The sequence below is a fragment of the Macrotis lagotis genome, chromosome X, assembly GCF_037893015.1.
Source record: "Macrotis lagotis isolate mMagLag1 chromosome X, bilby.v1.9.chrom.fasta, whole genome shotgun sequence".
Lineage (NCBI taxonomy): Eukaryota > Metazoa > Chordata > Mammalia > Peramelemorphia > Peramelidae > Macrotis > Macrotis lagotis.
Window position 1 is genome coordinate 382,716,109 of NC_133666.1, and position 22,610 is coordinate 382,738,718.

Here is a 22,610-nt window from a genome sequence, read left to right on the forward strand (position 1 = left end):
CTCTGCCTCAAATCTTTCTCCATTACGATCCATACTCCTATACTCTACTCAGATCTTCCTTAAGTGTTGGTCTAACCATATCTCTCTCTCTCTCTCTCTCTCTCTCTCTCTCTCTCTCTCTCTCTCTCTCTCACACACACACACACACACACACACACATTGAATAAACTCCAGTGTCTCCCCATTACCTCCTTTAGGATCAAATTTTAAATCTCCTGTCGGATTTTTAAAGGCCTTCATAACCTGACTCCCTTCTACCTTTCTAGTCTTCTTATACTTTTTCTCCCTCTGTGTATTCTATAATCCAGTGAACTCCTTGCTGTTCTTCCCACAGAATGCCCTATCTCTAAACTCTAGGTATTTTCACTGTCTTTTCCCTGGGTCTCTCCTTTCTCCTCTCTGTCTCCCAGTTTCCTTAAAGTTACTGTCTACAGGAAGTCTTTCCTAGACTTCCTTCATCTTCTCCCTTGTGATTATATCTCCAATTAATCCTTTCTATAGTTTATTTGTACATAGTTATTTTATGTTGTTTTCCCATTAGACTAGGAACTCCTTGAGAACAGAACTAAATTTTTGGTCTATCTTTGTATTCCTGGCAATTAGCACAGTAGCGGCTTAATAACTAATTGACTTCTTGGTACACTAATTGGACATACCTTAATAGTGTTTAAGGATTGAATTAGTGATTCTAGTACAGTTTCTTCAGTGACCTTTAGTGGATCACCTTCCTTCTCCTAGGGATGACTAAAGGTTCCATCACAGGCTTTCTTGTTTCTCTCCACCTTCCCCTTAGGTGATGTATCCATTGATTTCTCATCTCAATGCAGATGACACCCAGATTTATGAATTCAGTTCAAATCTCTCTCCTGAACTCTAGATTCTCACCATTTTAAGCAGGTTTTTTTAAAAAAATTTATTCATTTAAGGCAATGGGGTCAAGTGTTGCCCAAGGTCACACAGTTAGGCAATTATTTAGTGTCTGAGGCTAGTTTTGAACTTAGATCCTCTTGATTCCAGGCCAGGGCTCTAGCTACTGTGCCAACTAGCTGCCCCAGTTCTCACCATTTAACAAACATCAGTTACCATATGAAAAGTTTTCTGATCTTGAAAGTTTTTAGTATTCTCTCTTTCATCTGATTATTGTATAGTTGTTCATCTATGGGCATTTGTACCTGCCATAAGAAGTCCTTTTAAAAATGGGACTGTTTTTCATTTTTGTCTTTTTATACTCAATGCCTAGAAAAGTGCCTTGAACATAAGACAATAAATATTTGTTGAACTAAATTCCATTCTGAATCTTACTTTGATCAACATAGAAGAAATGATATAGGGATAAAAATTATAGAAACTTTGGAGGAGAAGGGTATTTATCTGAAATTTTATGATAGAATAGGAGAGGAAAGATGGACATGCGTTCTCAATTTCTGGAGAGCAGATTTTTACAACTTCAGAGACAAGATGGTGTAAGTTCAAGAAGCTGCATGGTGTAATGGAGAGAGAAATCAGAAAGAACTGGATTCAAGTTCATTGTCTGGCATGTACCTTGGAAAAGTCACTTTAATGTTTTAAAAAAGTCACTTTAATGTTTTAATGATCTGGGCAACTAGGATTCTAAGTTGTCCAGAATGTGCCAACCTGAACTGGTGTAGGGAATTTCCTCACCTTGGAGGTTCTCATACCAGGAAAAAAATAGGTCTATTTTTCCCTTCTATTCAGAAAAAAGGACAAATAGAATGCCTTAGCCTAATGATGATGATGATGATGTTTAGCCTTTGTTCTCAAAGAGACCATGATATCAGGGAGGTGATTCTACAAGCAAGTAAATTGGATTTGAGTGAAGGTGTGTTGTGCTAAATCACCAGCTTCCCTTTCTCCTCCAGAGGATCTAGGTCCAGTGGTCATATATTAGTTACATCTATTGAAGATGGCCCTGGAATTAATACAATCAAAATTAAGTGATTGCTCAAGGTCACACAATTCATAAGTCTGATACCATTTTTGAACTCAGGTCCTCCTGACTCCAGGCCTGGTGCTCTATCTACTGTACCACCTACTTGCCCCAACAAAGCCTAACATTGTACAGGTGAAATCAGCCCAGGAGGGGTGGAAAACTATCAAGAATGAAACTCAGAAGATCCAGTGAGAAATTTCTAGAGGAAGAATAGAAATCATTGGCTAGACTCTAGAGAGGAATAGATATTGATGCATAAGGAATTCAACAATTAATTTTTTCGAGAAAATGTTTAGAGAAGTTAGAAGCAAGCAGAGAATGAATTCAAAACTATGGCTTTGGCCAGAAAAAAATTGTATGAGAAATACTACAATTCAAAATGAGCTCAGGATGTTAACAAAAGTTAAAGAACAAAAGAGAGTTTGGGGGGCAGCTAGGTAGTGCAGTGGATAGAGCACCAGTCCTGGAGTCCAGAGGACCTGAGTTCAAATTCATCCTCAGACAGGGAGAGGGAGAGGGAGATTGGTTGCTTTTTTTCCTACCTGTTCAGAGGGAAAGAGGAGGCTCAAAGAATGAATAGGGCTGCTGAAAGGTGTGGCTAAGATGCTGATAACCAACAATTGAGAGAAGGAACTGTTGTTAAACTCATTTTACTTTTGTTTTTCCTGCCAAGAACAATGATCTTTGGACTAAAATAAGGACATACAAGAATTGTTGTAGAGTTTATACTTAAGATAAATATGGAAGTTGTAAAGGAACACTTAGTTTCTTGCAATGAATTTAAATCACCTGATACCAATATATCCTTGAAGAACTGAAAGAAATGGCTATGATTACTGCTGAGCTATTGTCAGTTACATTTTCCCATGGAAAATAGGTAAGAGGATTGGAAAACTAACTATTGTCAGTTATATTTTCCCATGAGGAATGGGTGAGAGGTACCATGGGATTGACTGGAAGATGATGTATTTCCTGATTTTTTTTTTATTGGAAAAGACTAGCTCCTGCAAACTATAGACAAGGAAATTTACTTTAATTCCTTTCAAAATATGTTCCTGAAACATATTAAAGTGATCATTAGGGAATATCTAAAAGAGAAATTGGCAGTCCTAAGGAGTCAACATTTATTTATAAAGAATAGGTAATGTTTGGGGGGCAACTAAGATGTGCTAGTGGTAAAGCACCAGCCCTGGATTCATGAGAACCTGAGTTCAAATTTGACCTCAGACACTTAATAATTAACTAGCTGTGTGACTTTGGGTAAGTCACTTAAACCAAATGTCTTGCAAACTTTTTTTAAAAGGGTAGCTAGGCGGAACAATAGATAGAGCACTGGCCCTGGAGTCAGGAGAACCTGAGTTCAAATCCAGGCTCAGTCCTTTAATACTTATCTAGTTGTGTGACCTTGAGCACATCACTTAACCCATTGCTTTGCAAAGAACCCCCTCCCAAAAGTATTTTTGGGGCAGCTAGGTGGTGTAGTGGATAAAGCACCAGCCCTGGAGTCAGGAGTACCTGGGGTCAAATCCGGTCTCAGACACTTAATAAATACCTAGTTGTGTGGCCTTGGGCAAGCCACTTAACCCTGTTTGCCTTGCAAAAACCTAAAAAAAAAAAAAGAATAGATAATGCTAGCCTAATCTTATTTCAGATCTTAACAATTGTCATTTTTGTAGAGTAGGTGTTTTATATATATATATATATATATATATATATATATATATATATATATATATGTATGTATTATATATATGTATATCACTATATATGCCCATATGTATGGGAATATGTATATTAAATATAAATAATATTCATATGCCTTTATATATATTTCTATACAAACACACACACACACACACACACATATATATATATATGTTTAACACAATTTTACCTTTTCACTTAACAGAATCTCTCATGCTTTTATCGTGGACAAGTTAGAGAGGAAATGATGACCACAGAATATAGAATAAGTTCAAGCCATACTCTAGTTTGCCAGAAAATAGGAAACTTGAAGCTACCCAGTATAGTGTAGAGCTAAAATGAAAGTTAATTCAGAAATCCCACAAAATGTTTCCTGCTTTGATGTTTTATGGATTTGACCTCTCACAAGAGTTTAAAAGGAGTTTCAGTTTGTCACTTCATGCTTATGTCTTCTTCAATGCACCTACGTTATGAGTTTTGTTTTAAGCATTTGATTAGAGTGGAGCAAATAGCTACCAGATCTTCTTTCCACATCAAGGACCTTTCAAATCCCTTTTGAAGAGATCCCAGACTTGAACTAAATGTAAATGGTTTTACTTAGGTTTCCAGATGGGGACATGACAAACCAGAAACAATGAAAAAGAGCCTGATACCTTTATTTAGGATCCAGGATCCATCAGTCTGTCAAACTGACTATCTCTAGTCCAATAGACCCATTGCTATATATATGCCCTCCTATACTGTGGCATGTAGGGTGGTCAGGGAAGACTAGTACCTCTGATGAGAGGACTGATGAGTCCTTTTCAGAGCTACTTTGTGCTTTTGATACCCATCTGATTCATCTAACTCTTACCTGTGATTCCAAGAAGCTATAGCATGCACAACAACCACATCCCAGTAAATCATTTTGGTAGTTAAAGACCTAAACCACATGAAGGATGACTGAGGGGTCTCAAGCCCTTGGATGTATTAGGCTGTTTACCCTCAGGTACGTGAAGACTTCCCCAGAATAGATAGGTGAGAACCATTTGCTTCAATAGCCTCTACAACAGCTGAAGCAGGTGCTGTAGAACACTGAGAGTTTGGTCAGGCATAGAAGCGGTCAAGGTCATCCACTGAATTCCTGGGTATCACCAATCTTTCTGACGTTTTGTCTTGCCACTAGATTTTGAAGACTGAAGGAGAGAGTGAGACTGAAGACTTTGAGCAACTCTATCTCACTTATATAGCTTTTTTTAAGGTTTATGAAATATTTTATGAATATCATTTCATTTGTCCTCTTCTCTACAACCCCATAGACTCTATAATAGTTTAGTTCATTACCTCTCACTTGAATTATTGCAGGTCTTCTATTTGCACTCTCTTCAATCCATTCCCCACCTAGATGTGAAACTGAAATTCATAAAACAAAGATCTACCTCTACTCAACAATCTTGAGGGGCTCTAAAGGATTGATGATGAAACAAACCTTTTTGTTAAGACATAGTTGTCCACTAGAATGTCTAGAATGAGGCATATATCATGGCAAACATCATCAATGTAAGCTTCCTGAGAGTAGAGATTGTTTCCTTCTGTGTATCTATAATGCATAGCGAAGTTCCAGGCAGGAGATTATGGAATGTTTTTTAATTGTTAGATTGTTGTGATATTTTACTGTTTTTATTTCTTACAAAAGAAGTAAACTGAGGGGCGGCTAGGTGGCATAGGGGATAAAGCACCGGCCCTGGAGTCAGGAGTACCTGGGTTCAAATCCGGCCTCAGACACTTAATAATTACCTAGCTGTGTGGCCTTGGGCAAGCCACTTATAACCCCATTGCCTAGCAAAAAAAAAAAAGCCTAAAAAAATTAAACTGAGAAAATCATACAGGAAATAATTCTTCAGGGAATCTGGATCTTTGGTGAGAATCCCCATACCAATGTAAGTCTGACTCTTTTTGCAATTTTCATTCTCAGAGAGTTGTCTAGGATATTGAAAGATTGAATGGCTGGTTTATAGTAATATGGCTAGTATATTTTAGGGATATGATTTGAACCCAGGATATGATTTTCCTGACCCTGAAGAGAACTCTATATTATGTTATACTGTTTCTCTTTGAGCATTAAAAAATAACAATCATGTTGGGTAGGGGCATCAAACATTTTTTTAAATCTTGCTCTGGGAGTAAGCTAGGTGGTGCAGTAGATAGAGCACTGACCTTGGAGTCAGGAGTACCTGAGTTCAAATTTGACCTCAGACACTTAATAATTACCTACCTGTGTGCCCTTGAGCAAGTCACCTAACCCCATTGCTTAGTAAAAAACAGAAAAAAAATCTTGTTCTGTGTCCTCCATTCTGTTTTAGTCAATTCTCCATACACTAGCTAGCAATTCTCCATATACAACAGTTCATCTTCCCCCTCTGGGCTTTTGCATCCCATGTCTGGAGTGCACTACCTCCTTCCTTTCACCTCTTTGAATTTCTAGTTTCCTTCAATCATCAATTAGGTTTTCCTTCCTATATAGTACCTTTCTTAATCTTAAACTTCATCCTCCTAAGTACATAGTGCTCAGTCTCTCGAAAATATTTCTTATAACTAATCTTTATATGCTATATTTTCCAAATAGACTGTAAACTTAAGTGCAGTGATTATTTTGTTTGTTGAACTGAGAAAGATTAGCCTCCCCTGGAGGGAGTTGTAAGGAAATTAATGTCCAGTGATGGTTATGGGATAGGGGAGGCTAATTCATGCAAAGAAGGAAAATGCTAAAGGACCTTATTGCAAAAAAGTAGACCTTGAGTGGGGTAAATTTTGAGCCAGATAGAAAAGGATTAAAGATGTTTCTAGCCAAGGAAGGCTAGTATACAATGAATGAAGTGGTGGACTTGGAGACAGGAAGACTGAAGTTCAGGTCCTGTTTCAGGATGCTTCTTAGCTATATGCCTGTGCAGGTCTCTTAACTTCAGTTTCCTCATCTTTAATGTGGAGACAATAATATTACCTACCTTATAGGAACTTGAAGAGCATCAAAAGTTAAGCATTATATAAACACTAGCTATTATTTGTGTGTTAGGTGGTGGATGGAGTGCTAGGTCTTGGAGTCAAAAAAGACTCTTCTTCCCAAGTCCAAATGTGACTATGGGCAAGTCACATAACCCAATGTGCCTCAGTTTCCTTACATGTACTATAGCTGGAGAAGGAAATAGCAAAACTCTTTAGTATCTTTGCCAAAATAAAAACCATAGGGAGAGTCAGATATGACTGAAAATCAACTGAACAACAACAGGGATAAGGGAAGCAGAAAGTTGGAAATAAACTGAAAACATGGTAGTTGGAGAGATGAACAAATTGAATTTCTGAGTTAAAATTTCTTTTTAAAATTACACCCCAAAGTCTATGAATTACACATTAGATATTATATTTTGGTGAATTAGTAATTCCTCCTAGGTTGGGGGTGGAAGGGATGGGAAGTCATATAATTTATATTCTTGTTCATCCTGCTTAAAAAAAATATGATTAGGGTACTATGAAAATCTTTATAGAAACAGAGGGGCAGTACATAACTCACTTTACCAAATCATTTTTTAGTTTTAAAACTTGAAGGAGCTGCTTCTGTGGTTCTCAATAGGCCTTAATAACATATAACAAAACTTCTACTTTCCTTTTGTTTTCTCTACCTACATATTAAACTCATTCATTTAATTCATTTCTCCCCTAACAGTTAAATCCAATTTGCCTGGCTTCCAAACTGTTTTTTTTTTAAGTCTTTACCTTTTGCTTCTTTGTTGACTGATTTAGTTCTGGGAAGCTTTTCACAGGCTGCAAAATTTGTTTCTTTGTAGTTGAGAAATTAAGAGGAGTTCAGTTTTTTCTCCCTTCTTTAAATCTGTGGTCCTTGCCTCCATAATTCAGGGAACCTTTTTTCCTAACTCTTTATAGAACCACAAGATTAAGCAATTAATCAGTTTAACAACTAACATTTATTAACCTCCTACTGCATGCTAGGCATTGGGGATATAAAGACAAAACTATTTTAGAGATTGAGAATACAAAGGAAAAAATAAAACAATCCCTGCCTTCAAGGAATTATATTTTATCAAGATAATTATTAGTGATTGTCTTGTATTTTAAGATAATCTTGGTTATTAATTTTTTTAAACCTTTGCTGGTCCTTATAAAAGGGTTATTACCAAAGTTTCCAGATTGAAACTTCGACAGACAAATACCAAAGTTTAGAAAACATCTGCAACTGTTAGTGTCTATTTCTTGCAAACTTTATCCTCAAATAATAACTAATGCCAGCTGTTTAAGATTCATGAGCAGCCACACAGTAAACAAACCGAAGTTATGGGAAAGTGGAAAAAACTGATTTGCAACAGGAAATACATATCCATCACACTTGGCATCTTTATATTAAACTTAGGGACTCAAAGATCATCTCAACGTGGAAACTGAGGAAACCTCAACCAACCTTTCAGCTTCAAGGACAAAGAATAATGGGGAAGGGGAAACTCAATCTGCCACCATTGGTTTCTGTGTTGTTTCTAGGCTCTAAGGAAAAAATCCAGCACCCAGTCCCAAGACTCTATACTTTCATTGGACACAAGAAATACCTTTCCAAAAAAGAAGATACTGTTTTGTACTCTCTTCAAAATTAATATTTTCAAAAATATCACTCGGTATATTTTTAAAATATGTGAGGGGCAGCTAGGTGACACAATGTATAGAGCACTGGCCCTGGAGTCAGGAGGACCTGAGTTCAAATTTGGCCTCAGACACTTAATAATTACCTAGCTGTGTGACCTTGGGCAAGTTACTTAACCCCATTGCCTTGCCAAAAACAAAAAAAAACCTTAAAATATGTGTGAAATTGGAACAACAATGCATAAATCAAGCATTTATTAAATTTTAATAATAAATAATTATACTTTTTAACTTTATAAAATACTTTTAGTCTTTAAAATTCTTTCAGTCATCAACTAATTTAATTAAGTTGTGCATTCTATTTTAAATTACTCAAAAAGCCTGATTTTTTTTCCAAATTGAAAAGGAAAACAGAACAAAGAAACCAACACAAAATAGGAATAATCAAAACTCTGAACTTGCCTTCCCTAGTGATTCAGATCATCCATTTGAAAATTCACTATTTTTTCAGTACTTTTGCTGAGAGGAGACATACAATTTGTTTGAAATCATATGCAAATTGATTGAAAATGCTTTTAACTGAACAACACTTAGCCAGTATATATAAATCAGGATCCTTTTACCATACACACTAAAAAACCACCCATAAACCCAATAAATTGAGATTTCTCAGATCTTTAAAATGCAAAGGCTGGAGGTGGAGATGGTTAAAGGAAAAAGAAATAGTTGTTCAAAGAAATGAACTGAAATCATTTTATGCAACTGTACTTGACTATTCAATATAATCTTACTCCTATAATTCTATATAAATTTACTCCTCTTTAAAGTTGTACCTGAAATCAGATGTTAGTGAAGACCAATGACTGAGAAGTGTCCCTTTCTAGCCAATCTAAATCACCAGCTGTTAAAGCATATATATTTTGGTTATCTATTATCTGCTTGTAGAAATAACAAAGTCTCTATTCTAAAATACACCTGGGTTGGATTGTATTTGTCCTAAAAATGACCCAAACCACAGTGCCATGGAACACTCATTACTAATCACAGTGAGCCTGACAACATGGCAAGCCAGCTGACTATGCCACAATCAATCTTTATTACATTTGGAAAAACAAACAAACTCTAGAAGTTTGATTCAGTGGCCATGTGTAGATGGAATCCAAATTTTGTTATTTTAAAAGTAATTTCATTCACCTTTAACTCTGCACTGAAATATATCTAGTTGTTAAAATAAGTCTCTTTTTTTCCATTAACTTCCTAAGGAATAAAAATCCCTTCATGTACATACTGTAATTTTTCTCTAAAGAATTTTTTTAAATAAAATTTTCAACTAGCCAAGGTTATTGGGTTTCAAAATATAGAATCTTTGTTTAGAAGCAATATAATATATTTTTCTTTTTTTATATTTTCAACAATATATCATATCCAATTTTTTAAAGCAATCTAATCTAACCCAGCAAACATTTATGTGGATAGAGCACTAGGCCTACAACAGGAAGAACCAAGTTCAAATCCATTCTCAGACTTACTGTGTAACCCTGGCCTGGTCACCTAACCCTGTTTGTCTCAGTTTCTTCACCTATAAAATGAGCTAGAGAATGAAATGGCAAACTTCTTCAGTATCTCTGCCCCCCAAAAAAACAAATGGGTTCATGAAGAGTTGGGCATGACTGAAAAATGATTGAGCAATCTAAGCTTTAGATGAAGTAGAAATTCTAATAGGTACAACAAAGTGGGGGGTGCTGAAAATTTCAGAAAAAACAAATAAGTAAGTCAGTTTGACTAGTAAACACAGTGTATGAAAAGCAATTAATATGAAGTGGGATGAGAAAATTCAACTGGAGTGAGATTATGAAGGTCTTTAAATACCAAACTGAGGAATCAGCTGTCTTTGGAGTCAGCCGACTTGGACTCAAATTCTGCTTCTGATGCATACTGTCTGTATTACCTTGGGTAAATCATAGAACCATCCTAAAGGGTCACAGCTTCTAATCTATAAAATGAGACATTGTACTACATAGACTCTGAGATGTTTTCAGTTCTAGATCTAGGACTCTGAGTTTATTTTATATCTTAAAAGAAGTAGACAGCTATTAAAGATTCTTGAGCCCAGGAAAAATATGATTTTGATATGGAGAATATATTGGAGAATGGAGAAGCTGAATCTGATATTCCAGTCAGGTAGTAGTTACAATGGACAGACCAGTGTTGGAGAATTCCTCAACCTGGATTTTCCTAAAATCCTCCTGCAGATATTTTTCCTAACTAGGTCCCTTTGACTGGAGGTCAATAAATCAAGATTTAGAGCTAAAAGATAAGTTTAATACAGATCAGTTGAGGAGCAGTTATCAGGTAGAACAAAGTTTTAAGTAAGGGTATTCAGCCATTGTCCTTATGTGGGAGATTGAGAGGACAGGGTGTCAAATGATTTGGGGGGAATGTTAACTTTGGTATCACCCAAGATAAAGTCTCTACTCTCCTCACGAATGTCTAGAAGAGATCAAGATTATGGATTGAGATGAAACAGAAGAGAATACAGACAGAATATAGACTTGTCTCTATTTACACAAACCTGCAGGTTCCTTTTCTTTAACCTGCACACACAGGTTTTATTCATTTCCTTCACACAGGGAAGAGGTGATACTATAATATTCTTAGGCAATTTGCTATTCAAATGTTATAGGAATTTAGTTCAAACGCAATCACCTAAGAAATCTTCACCCATGTGGAAGGTTGGAGGCCAATGTATGAATACTCTACATTCCCTATAATATAGTTGCAGCAGCTTTTTCCCATTGGTTAACATAGCCAGAACTGTCTGAAACTTTAAAAGTGCCTATTTAGCATAAAATTGGCCAAAGAGGTGACCAAGTGGAAAGAGCATTATACATGAAGTCAGGAAGACTCTTCATGACTTCAAATCCAGCCTCAAACACTTACTAGCTGAGTGATCCTGGAGAAGTCACTTAATACCATTTGATTTAGTTTCCTCATTTGAAAAATGAGCTAGAAAAGGAAATGAGAAATAACTCCAGTATCTTTGCCAAGAAAATCCCAGATTAAGTCACAAAGTATCAAACAAGACTGAAAAATAATTAAACTACAATAAATAGTCTAAAACAGCTTGAGATTTTTTTCCTGCATAAAAATCTGAGGGTAAAGGACTCTTTAAATCATAGGTAATACTACACATTAACAGGGGAAGGACGCTCAAGAGGTCTTCTCCTGTCCCTTCTTTTAGGCCACATGGCCCCATTAAACAGGCATTGGGTTTTGGTCTGCCTTTTCATTATCCTTTTCAATTCTAGGCACAAAAAGAAGAGTGTTCAAACATTTTTTTTTTAGGTTTTGCAAGGCAAACGGGTTAAGTGGCTTGCCCAAGGCCACACAGCTAGGTAATTATTAAGTGTCTGAGACCAGATTTGAACCTAGGTACTACTGACTCTAGGGCCAATGCTTTATCCGCTACACCACCTAGCTGCCCCAAGTGTTCAAACTTAAAATTCAATCCACAAGCAAGTCTAGAATTGTTCATGGTAGATTAATACTATATAGGAACCAAGGGAAATTATAAACTTTATCTCCCTTCCCTCCTTGGAGACTAAGGCCAAAAATGGCAGGAGTAGGGGATTGGAGAATTAATTGGGGGTGGGGGGGGTAGATGAAATGTTTGTAGGTTCTTATCTTATATTATCTTAAACATAAATATCCATTTCTGAAAGTGAATTCAATGTTGCTATTAAATGGAACTGGGGTGCTCTTCCCAGAGTCCTTAATAGTGGAAGAATATTCCCCAATCCCTTCAGGGTACCAGAGAACCCTAAGAAAAGGGAAGGTGAAAATATAAGCATCTTGGCCCCAAGAGAGTAGGGCCAGAGTCCATCAGTTGGTCAGGTACAACCCTGAATATCTTGAAAGTTTACCTTTCATTTTGTTTTTTTGAGGCTAAAAAGATTTCTTTCAAAATCTTTCTTTAACCTATTGAGGCACTAGAAACAGTTTACTTTCTGTAAAAGTTGTTTTCATTCTCATTGGTTTAAAAAAATAAAGAAAGAAGGAAGGAAGGGCAACAATAATCCTGACAATAGCCATTCCAAGGATGGGTAGTTGGAAGAACCAATAAAAAAGATTTTAGAATGCTTTGCAATTGGATGGTTATAACAATACCACCATCAATAATAAAAATCACTCGCACCAGTAAAATTTACATTCTCCACTTACTCCATAAGTATTCTTGAGGCAAGTCTATCTGTTCACAATGACTTCTGCCCAACTGATGAAGGAGGATTCAGTATTATGGGCAAATTGACAATATAATGGGAGTTTTTATTATAATTATGGGTCAGTGGTTTTTGAATTGTTTATATGTAGGAGCCACCAGAGGCATATGCTGAATATATAGTCCATGAAAGGCCAAATTAAATAAACAAAAGGCAATTTACAAGCTGGAAAAATGTGTTAGTTCACATGTAGAGTTCAAGCAAATGCCCTATATAATCTGACTTTACAATAAGGCTATTTATACTCTGACCACCAAGCCAGGGGCTCATCTACCTAAAAACCTAAAAGAAAGTGAGCCAGGGGTAAAATGTCAAAGAAAATTGAAAATGTGACCTATGGCAATCCCACTATACTATTTCAGGCTTCTGGGATTCTCATAATAAGATTCATCATCACTGCAGTACAGAATAATTGGGGAAAGAACATTGGAAAAATTTTGTAGTCAGGCTCAGGGATTGTTTGGATCCTATCTGTGAAGCTAAGAATTAGTCAAGTGAGGAGTCCAAAAAGTATTTCTATAGCTCTAAGTTGAGCCTGATCAAGCTACCTTTCCCCTCTGCCCTCTTCCCCTGTCCTGTGCCCTGGCCCCTGCTTCATTACATACTCTGAATCAGTCTCAGACTAGAGAGAAGAGAAAATCAGTGAGGATGGCTGGTGACTATCTCACACTTTGTGGCAAAACTACTGACCCTCTAGGTCTGGAGTGGGGAATCTTTTTTCTGCTAAAGGATCATTTGGATATTTATAGCATCATTCATGGGCCATACACAGTTAATCAACTTAAAAATAAGTCTGTGACTGATAGTTATTTTATTAGTGTTAGTTATTTTATTAGCTGTGTCAAATTTAAAAGAATACAAGACATTCCCCAATTAATAAACAGCCAAAGGATATGAAAAGGCAATTTTCAAATGAAGAAATTAAAGCTACAGTCATATGAAAAAATGCTCTAAATCATTATTGATTAGAGAAATACAAATTAAAATAACTCTGTGGTACCACCTCACACCTCTCAGACTTGCCAATATGACTAAAAAAGGAAAATGATCAATATTGGATGGGATGTGGGAAATCTGGGACACTAATGCATTGTTGGTGGAATTGTGAATTGATGCAATCATTCTGGAGAGCAACTTGGAGTTATGCCCAAAGGGCAATAAAACTGTGCATATTCTTTGATCCAGCAACATCATTTCTAGGTCTGTATCCCAAAGAGATCACAAAAAGGGATTAAAAAAACTCACATGTACAAAAATATTTATAGCAGTTTTTTTCATAGTGGCAAAGAATTGGAAACTGAGGATATGTTCATCAACTGGGGAATGGTGAAACAAATTGTGGTGTATATAAATGTGATGGGACACTTGTTCTATAAGAAATCATAAGAGATAGGAATTCAGAAAAGCCTGTAAAAACTTGCATAAATTGATGCTGAGTGAAGTGAGCAAAATCAGAGGAACATTGTATACACTAAGAGCAATATTAGATGATGATCAGCTTTGATGGACTTGTTCATTTCAGCAGCAAAATAATCAAAGATAATTCTAAAAACTTGTGATGAAAAATACCATCCATAGCCAAAGAAGGAATTGAAGTTTAAGTAGACCAAAGCTTATTATCATCAATTTTTTTAGTTTTTTGCAAGGCAATGGGGTTAAGTGGCTTACCCAAGGCCACACAGCTAGCTAATTATTAAGTGTCTGAGGCAGGATTTGAACTCAGGTACTCCTGACTCCAGGGCTGATTCTTTATCCGCTGCACCACCTAACTGCCCCTATCTTCAATTTTAAAAAGCAGTTTTAGGTATTTTTTTCTCTAAAATTCTTTCCTATTTCAATTTGATCCTTCTTTCACAACATAATTAATATGAATTCATGTTTAGCAAGGTTATCTATGTATAGCCTATATTAGATACATTTCTATTGGGGGGAGGAGAAGGAGAGAGAAAAATGTGCAACTCAAAACTTTGCAAAAATGATTGTTGAAAAGTATTATTTCATGATGTTGGAAAAATAAATAAAATATTTTTTTTAAAATTAGTCTTCTTGGGGCTGCTAGGTGCTGCAGTGGGCAGAGCACCAGCCCTGGAGTCAGGAGTACCTGAGTTCAAATCCAGCCGCAGACACTTAATAATTAGCTAGCTGTGTGGCCTTGGGCAAGCCACTTAACGCTACTGCCTTGCAAAAACCTAAAAAAAAAAAGTAGTCTTCTATATTTGGTCAAACATTTCATTTTAATTAACTCCTAAAAAGCTTCAAGATTTATTGAATTTTGAGTCCCATCTATGGTTGGTTGCCATGGTGGTACAAGACTAAATGATTTTGCTGACTGCATGGCAAAAGAAATGGTGCTCAGATCCTTATCTCAACCATATATCTGTAATAGTAGTAAATGAAGGAAGAGCAGGGTATAGAAGAGAATAGAGAAGTATCAGAAAATATTTCCTATGACAAGAGTTCTCAACCTTTATGGTCCCAGCATTCATTTTCACTCTTAAAAATCATTGAGGACTACAAAGAACTTTTGTTTGTGTTTATTAGAGGTGTCAATATTTATTGTATTTGAAATTTAAAACTGATAAAGTTTTAAAATATTTAAAAATCCATCAAAAATATTAATAACCCATTAAATTATATAAATATTTTAACAAAATAACATTTTACAAACTGAAAATAATTTTGGAGAAGCATTTTGCTATTTTACATATTTTTGCAAATCTCTTTAATGTCTAGCTTCATAGAAGACAGGTGCATCCTCTTATCTTCTTCATTCAGTTTTTTGAGATAGGTTGTTAATATAGATATGTTATTAGAAAAAAGAAAATTATATTAATAGGTAAATAATGTCAATATTATTATGAAAATAGTTTTAATATTTTGGACCAAAGCATTTTGGAGACCATGGGAATTCTTGGATCACACTTTGAGAGCCACTGCCTTATGACAAGCGTTCAGAAGATCAAGCATCTTCTGAAGCAAGAAAGTCTGTTGTTGATGATGTTCAGCCATATCCCTTCATAACATCATTTGGGATATTCTTGGCAAAGATCATGAAGTAGTTCCCATTTTCTTCTGCAGCTTATTTTACAGAATATTGTAACAAGGTTACAGTGACTTGCCCAGGGTCACACAGCCACTAGGTATCTGGGCAAGATTTGAACTCAAGTCTTTCTGACTCCAAACCCCCCCCCTGCCCAAAAGGAATTCAGAAGGTATCTAATGCAAAAAAAAACCCCACTTTACAAATGAGCAAATTGAGACCCAAGGAAGGTAAGGAACTTTCTCATCCAAGATCACAGAGTTGGGAAGTAGTAGAGGTGCGGTCTGAACAGAGCAGGTCAAGTCTTCTGACTACAGAGACAGTATCTTTCTACTGTAGCATGCTGTCTTCCAAGGTAGGAAGACATTCTACTAAATGCAAGTGCCACTATATCTTTGTTGCCTAGTCTTGCTTTTTTAGAGCTAAGTGAACCCCTATTTATTATCTAACTCTTCAATAACCCAAGAGAAACTCTTTTCATACCAGCATCAATCCTGCCTTTTACAAGTAGAATTTCTCCACCTCCTAAAGCTGCTCATTTTACTTTTGGATAGTTTTAATTGTTGGGAAATTTTTCCCTTTACATTATCATCATATTATATTATAGCTTTACTGCAACTTCCACAAAGAGCTCTGGATTCTAACATCTAGGGCCAAGAAGAGCAAATCTGATCTCTTTTTCATATCATTGTCTAAGTGAATGATGTTAGGAAAGTCAAATCATCTCCTAGGACTCCTATTTCTTCATCTGTGAATTGAAGAAATTAGACCATACAAATTCTAAAGTCACTTCCAGCTAAATCTGATATTCTATGAAATGTTTAAATGTTTGAAGTAAAAACCAAAGAAACCCTACCTACTTAGGTATAAAATAAGTTCAGTACTTCTACTATTATAAAATACATTTTGTAATATTCCAGGATCATTTTCTCTTAAAGTCTATAATTTAATGTTTAAATTTTGAATTTGATAAACGTATAAAAATGAATATTTCCATATACAAGGCAGTACAGAGACAAATGTATATGAAACACAGTTCTATTCTGAGTGATTTGCTCATTTAAAATATAATACAATCATCATGGAATTTTCAAAGTTGTCCTAGCTGTTGGTTATTCCTTTTGTTCTCTGTAGTACATTTTTAATATTTCAATGACACCCTTCTCTTTCTTTTGGCAACATTCTTCCTACCCTGACCCTCCTCTTAAATACTTCCACAAAACTGAAAAGAAAAAAAAGGTGAAAAGAAAGTCCTTATAATATATAAGTGCACTCAAATGCTCAGCCAAGCTTCATCATCTCTCTAGGGTCTCATTAGTCATTACACTGATATTAAGACTTTAAAATTTTTTTCTTTATAATGTTGATGTTATATAAATTATTGAATAAAATCTTATTATATAATTACTTCTGGTTCTGCCCACTTTTTACCTTACATGAAGTCATACAGATATTAGATTTTTTGGAAATCATCCTTTTTATATTTCTTACACTATGATAATATTTCATTTTATTCATATACTATTATTTGTTCAGTCACTCCCTAATTGGTGGTTTCTAGTTCTTTGCTTAAAAAAAAATCACTGCTATTAATATTTTTCTTTTTCTCTTTTATCTCTTTGGAGTAAAGAACTTCTTAATGCTTCACTGGGTCAAAATTTATGCTCAGTTTAGTGACATTATGAATATAGTTCTTAATTGCTTTACAGTATGGTTATGTCGGTCCACAGTTCTACCAAGAGTACTTTAGTGTGCACAGCTTCAACATTCTTTTCATCAATGGTCATTTTCTTTTTATGTCATCTTTGTCCATCTAATGAACATGAAATGAAAATGGTTATTTCCATTTGAATTTCACTTATTATTAGTGATTTAAATGATTTTTTCATATGACTATGGATAACTTGGATTTCTTCCTTTGAAGACAAGCTGATTATACCTTATGATCATTTACTTATTACAGGATTTCAATTCAGTTTATAAATTATTTTATCAGGATTATCATGAACCCTCTGTAAATTAGCATGATAAAATGGCTAAAGGAAGAAGAAAGAAAAAGAAAAGCAATAAATCATAGGGCCTGGGTTCAAATTCCTTTTTAGGCTCTTAAGCAAGTCAGCTGATCTCTCTGAGTCTGTTTCCTCATTTGTAAAATGAGAAAACTAAACTGTACATCTCTGAGATCCTACCAGTTTTTAAAACATTTTTATTTAAAGTTTTGAGTTCCAAATTCTGTCTCTCCCTCCCTCCATCCCCTCTGCCCTCCCTGAGAGGACAAGCAATCAGATATGTTATACTGTGCAGTTATGCAAAACGTAATTCCATATTAGTCATTTTGTATAAGAAGATTTGAATAAAAGAAAAAATGAAAGAAATAGTCAAAAATAGAATGCTGCAGTCTGTATACAATCAATTTCAATTATTTCTCTAGTATGCTTCATCATTAGTCCTTTGGGATTCTATTGGTTCATTGAATTGCTGAGAATAGCTAAGTCATTCACAACTCATCATCAAACAGTATTGCTGTTACTGTGTATAGTGTTCTCCTAGTTCTGTTTACTTCACTCAGCATCAGTATACTTAAATCTTCCAAGGTTTTTCTGAAATCATCATGCTTGTCATTTCTTATAACACAGTAGCATTCCATTACAATCATGCACTACAGCTTGTTTAGCCATTTTCCAGGTGATGGACATACCCTTGCTTTCCACTTTTTAGCCACTGCAAAAAGAACTGTTATATTTTTGTATAAATAGATCCTTTTCACAATGATCAGTGTTGGAAGAGATGTGGGAAATCTGGGACACAAATGTATTGTTGGTGGAGCTGTGAACTCATCCAAACCTTTCTGGAGAACAATTTGGAATTACGCCCAAAGAGCAACAAAAATGTGCATGCCTTTGATCCAAAAATACCATGACTGGGTCTATACCCTGATAAGATCATGAAAAAGGGTAAAAACATCACTGGTACAAAAATATTCATACCAGCTCTATTTGTGGTAGCAAAGAATTGGAAATTGAGGAAATGTCCATCAACTGGGGAATGGCTGAACAAATTGTGGTTTATGAATGTTATGGAACACTATTGTTCTATTAGAAACCAGGAGGGATGGGAATTCAGAGAAGCCTAGATGGATTTGCATGAACTGATGCTGAGCAAGATAAGCAAAACCAGAAGAATATTGTACACCATAACAGCAACATGGGGGTGATGATCAACCTTGATGGACTTGCTCACTTCATAAGTGCAACAATCAGGGACAATTTTGGGGTATCTGTGATGGAGAATACCATCTGTATCCAGAGAAAGAATTGTGGAGATTGAACAAAGACCAAAGACTATTTATTACCTTTAATTTTTTTTAAAAGTTACCTTATAATGTAATCTTGCTCTCTCTTTTATTTTTTTTTTCTTAAGGATCTGATTTCTTTCTCAACACATTCAATTTAGATCAATGTATAGCATGGAAACAATGTAAAGACTAACAGGCTGCCTTCTGGGGTGGGGAGGGAAGTGAGATTTGGGGAAAAACTGTAAAATTCAAAAATAAATAAATATATTTAAAAATAGGTCCTTCTCTCTCTTTTTTTTTTTTTTGGTTGAATTTTGGATATAAACCTAGCAGTGATAGTCTTGAGTCAAAGTATATACCCAGTTTTATAGCCCTTTGGGCATAGTTCCAAACTGCTCACCAGAATGATTGGATTAATTCATAAATCCACCAATATGCATAGTGTCCCATTGCACTGTTGGTGCATCTCCTTCAACATCCAATATTTTTCTTTTTTGTCATATTATCTAGTCTGAGAGATGTGAGCTGATATCTAAGAGTTGTTTTAGTTTGTATTTCTTTGATCAATAGTGATTAGATTTTTTTCTTTTTCTTTTTCTTTTTGCAAAGCAGTGGGATTAAGTGACTAGCCCAAACACACAGCTAGGTAATTAAGTGGCAGAGGTCAAATTTGAACTCAGATCCTCCTGACTCCAGGACTGATTCTCTATCCACTGTGCCATCAAACTACCCCAGAGCACTGACTGTAGATAGTTTTGATTTTCTTCTCTGAAAACTACCTATTCATATCCTTTTGATCATTTATTATTTGGGGGATGTTTTGTTGGGGGTTTTTTATATAAATTTTGATATTTCTCTATATATTTGATAAATGAGGCGTTTATCAGAGAAAGTCCAAAATTTTCTTCCAGTTTTCTCTTTTCCTTATAATTTTGGCTGCATTGGTTTGTGCAAAACCTTTTTAATTTTATATAATCAAAATGGTCTATTTTGTAATGATCTTTGTGTCTCCTTTGGACCCATATTCTTCCCTTATCCATAAATCTGAGAGATAAACCATGATCTCTTAATTTGTTTATGGTATCACCCTTTATGTTTAAATCATATACCCATTTTGACCATATCTTTGTACTAAGTGTGAGATGTTCATCTACACCTAGCTTCTATCATACTATTTTTTCTGTCTTCCTAAAAATTTTTGTCAAATAATGAGTTTTTGTTTTAAATGTTTGGACCTTTGGATTTATCATAACTAGATTACTGTAATGAGAATAAGCTAGAAGCCTTCCCAGTATAATCAGGGGTGAAGTAAAAATGCCCATTATTACCACTATTATTTAAAATTATGCTTTTATGTTAGCTATAACAATGATAGAGGGGTATCCAGGTAGCACAATGGGTAGGGCATGAACCCTACCTCAGGAGGACCTGAGTTCAAATCTAACTTCAGACATTACTAACTGTGTGATCTTGGGCTAGTCACTTAAGCCTGATTGCCTTGCATCCAAGACCTTCCCCTGTTGTCCTGGCAAATAAAACTAGAAGGCTCTGGAGGAGAAAGTAAGGCTGGTGACCTAGCACAGCACTCCCTCTCTAATTTGTACTTATTATACATTTCAGTGATCCACTACTCTATTTGTTTGTTTGTTTTTGCAGGGCAATGGGGTTAAATGACTTTCCCAAGGTCACACAGCTAGGTAATTATTAAATGTCTAAGGCCAGATTTGAACTCAGGTACTCCTGACTCCAGGGCCAGTGCTCTATCCTCTGCATCACCTAGCTGCCCCCACTACTCTATTTCTTAACCAGTACCAGATTGTTTTGATAACAATTGTTTTATAATCCAATTTGAAATTTGGTACAACTAAGACCGCCTTTCTTCACATTTTTTCCCACTGATTCCCTTGATAACCTGGAACTTTTTTTTTGTTCCAGATGAATTTTGTTATTATATTTTTCCAGCTCTATAAAATAATTTTGGGTCGTTTGATAGCACGAAATAAATAGCGAGAAATAAATAGATTAATTTAGGTGGAATTGTCATTTTTTTCATATTGACAGCCTACCCAAGAACAATTGATATTTTTCCAATTGTTTATTTGTGTGAAGTGTTTTATAGTTGTGTTCATATTCGTTTTCTTGGTCAGTAGATTCCCAAGTATTTTAAATAGTCTACAGGGTTTTTTTTTTAATATTTGTAAGGCAATGGGGTTAAGTGACTTGCCCAATGTCACACAGCTAAGTTAGTATTAAGTGTCTGAGGCCGAATTTGTACTCAAGTCCTCCTGACTCCAGTCAGTGTTCTGTCCACTATGTCAATCTAACTGCCCCTAGTCTACAGTTATTTCTTCTCTATTTCTTGTTGCTAGACTTTATTGGTTTTTTATATATATATACATATATATATTGATTTATATGGGTTTATTTTGTATACTGCAACTTTGCTAAAGTTGGTCATTTCAAATAGCTTTTTAGTTGATTCTCTAGAATTTTCTAAGTATAGCATCATATCACCTGTAAAAAGTGAAAGTTTTGTTTCCTCACTGCCTATGCTAATTCCTTTAATTACTTTTCCTTCTATTATTGTTGATAATGCTTGCCCTTATTTTCAAAAAAGATCATGACATCAGGGATGTGATGCCATGGAATGCACATGAATTGGATTTGAGAGAGGGGGTGCTGTGCTAAGTCACCAGCCTTACTTTCTCCTCCAGAGCCTTCTAGGTTGATTTGCCAGATATGAATCAGAACAACTGAGGATGGTGACTTGTCCAAGATCACACAGCTAGTAATATCTGAAGTTAGAATTGAACTCATATCCTCCTGACTTCAGGGTTCATGCCCTACCCACTGTGCCACCTAGATACCCATCTATTGCTGCTATAACTAACATATAAGCATCATATTAAATAATAGTGGTAATAATGGGCTTCTTTGCTCCACCCCTGATTATATTGGGAAGGCTTCTAGTTTATCTATTCATTACAAATAATTCTTTCTGTTGATTTTAGATCAATATTACTTATCATTTTGAGGTAAGTGCTATTTATTCCTATGTTCTATATTTTTAATAGAAATGGACACTATATTTTGTCAAAGGCTTTTTCCTCTTCTATTGAGATAATTATATGATTTCTGTTGGTTTTGTTATTGATATGGTCAATTATGTCAATAGTTTTCCTACTATTGAAACAGCCCTATATGTCAAGAAACCTATCTGGTCATAATAGATAATCCTAGCAATATATTGCTGTAATGTCTTTGCTAGTATTTTATTTAAAATTTTTGCATAAATATTCATTAGGGAAATTGGTCTAAAATTTTCTTTCTCTGTTTTGGCTTTTCCTGGTTTGGATTTCAGTATCATATTTGTGATATAAAAGGAATTTGGTAGGGCTCCTTCATTGTCTATTTTTCCAAGTAATTTAAAAGTATTTGGGATTAATTGTTCTTTAAGTGTTTGATAGAATTTGTTTGTGAATCCATCTGGTCTTGGGAATTTTTTCATAGGAAGTTCATTGATGGCTTGTTCACTTTTTTTCCTAAGACTGGACTATTTAAGTATTTTATTTCTTCTGTTATTTTGGATAATTTATATTTTTGAAGATATTGATAAATTTTATTTAGATTGTCAAATTGGTTGCCATATAATTGAGGAAAACAGTTCCTAACAATTGTCTTAATTTCTTCTTTATTGGCGGTGAATTTACCTCTTTT

At 35.2% G+C, this 22,610-nt stretch overlaps 1 protein-coding gene across 1 annotated transcript in view; it reads right to left on the bottom strand.

Annotated features, from left to right (window-relative positions):
* The window catches only part of RNF152 (ring finger protein 152), a 122,015-nt gene extending 117,019 nt beyond the window's left edge, over positions 1–4,996 (bottom strand). The window contains exon 1 of the mRNA XM_074202560.1: positions 4,979–4,996. The gene's annotated coding sequence lies outside the window, so the exon portion shown is untranslated. The remainder of the gene's footprint in view (positions 1–4,978) is intronic.
* Positions 4,997–22,610: the final 17,614 nt, after the last annotated feature.